The 1,654-nt window shown below is 42.7% G+C and overlaps 1 pseudogene; it reads left to right on the plus strand.

The window, feature by feature from the left end:
* Positions 1 to 554: 554 nt before the first annotated feature.
* On the plus strand, positions 555 to 921 carry LOC109374824 (LYR motif-containing protein 1-like; annotated as a pseudogene).
* The last annotated feature ends 733 nt before the right edge of the window (positions 922 to 1,654 follow it).

The following is a 1,654-nucleotide window of genomic DNA, read 5'->3' on the forward strand; positions in this document are numbered from 1 at the left end:
TATAGTTGACATACAATATTATACAACATCAGCTTCAGGTGTACAGTGCAGTGATCAAGCCTCCTCCCCATCTATGATGCAAGACATGTGACCACATGACACCCTACAAAATATTTAGAACATTATTAATTATATTCCTCAAACTGTCTTTCATGTCACTGTGGCAATATTGTAGTTACGTATTTACGCTGTCTAACCCCTTCCCCTTCTCCCGCATCCCCACCCCCTCCCAACTAACAGCCATCATTGTTCCTCTATATCTCTGAGACCACTTCTGTTTACTTTCCTTGTTCATTCAGTTTTTTAGATTCCACATATAAGTGAAATCATATGGTATTTGTCTTTCTCCGACTGACTTATTTCACTTAACATAATAGACTCTAAGTCCATCCATATCATCCCAAATGTTACGATTTCATTCTTCTTTATAGCGGAGTAATACTCCATTGTATAGTCTGTCGGCATGGCTCCGCTTGACTCCCAGCGCCGCCTCCTCCCAGCCCACCCATGGCTGTGGTGCTTCTGTGGGTGGGGGAAGGAAGGACTGAAGCAGAATGACAACAGCAACACGACACGAAGTTCTCGGTCTCTACCGCTGAATTTTCAGGCTTGCTAGGAAACGGCAGGTGGCATCAGGACAGATGGAAGACACCATTAAAGAAAAAGAGTACATATTAAATGAAGCCAGAATGCTGTTCCAGAAAAACAAACATCTCACAGACGCAAGCCTGATTAAGCAGTGCATAGACAAATGCACAGCCAGGATTGAAATTGGACTATTACCAGATCCCGTACCCAAGGCCTATTCATCTGCCTCCAATGGGCCTTACCCCAAAACAAGGCTGGGTACTGCGAAGCCAGGAAAAACTGAGGAAATTTTCCAAACCAGTATATCTCAAGTCTCATGATGAGGTTTCCTAACCTGGAAGAAAGTTGATTTCTCACAATGAGCCAACTAGGTCTTGAATGTAAACCAAATAACAAAACCCCCCAAATTCTGGTAATCACCGTATGATGTGTGCTGCTTAGTTTGTCAGGGTCTTGTCGCCTGAGTGCACGACACTAATCCTAGAAGTCAAGGACCTTCCATCCTTCCTGAAGCGTCAGAAACAAGACTTAGGCCTATGGGAGGAAGGCTGAAAAATTGACAAAGCTTTTCATGGGAATGCCTTCGCTAGCCATGCCAGCCGATACAAAGAAATCACCCAGTGGCCGCAAGTCCTCAAACAGCATACCACTCTCAGAATATTTCTAGGCTGTTTCTTGAACTTATAGATTTACTTAAAAGGGGACTTTTTTGTGTGTTTTGTGGTCTTTTGACTCTTCCAATTTCCAGATAAACTCCCCTTAAAAAGTGCAAAATAAAATAATCCATTGTATAAATGTACCACAGTTTCTTAATCCAGTCATCTACCGATGGGCATTTCGGTTGTTTCCAAGTCTTGGCTATTGTGAATGGTGCCGTAATAAACATAGGGGTACATATACTTTTTCGAATTAGCGTCTTAGGTTTCTCTGGATAGATACCCAAGAGTGGAATTGCTGGGTCATATGGTAGTTCCATTTCTAGTTTTTTGAGATATCTCCATACTGATTTCCATAATGGCTGCACCAATCTGCAGTCCCACCAACAGTGCAGCAGGGTTCCCTTTTC

This window comes from Hipposideros armiger, unplaced genomic scaffold (assembly GCF_001890085.2).
Source record: "Hipposideros armiger isolate ML-2016 unplaced genomic scaffold, ASM189008v1 scaffold_865, whole genome shotgun sequence".
NCBI lineage: Eukaryota > Metazoa > Chordata > Mammalia > Chiroptera > Hipposideridae > Hipposideros > Hipposideros armiger.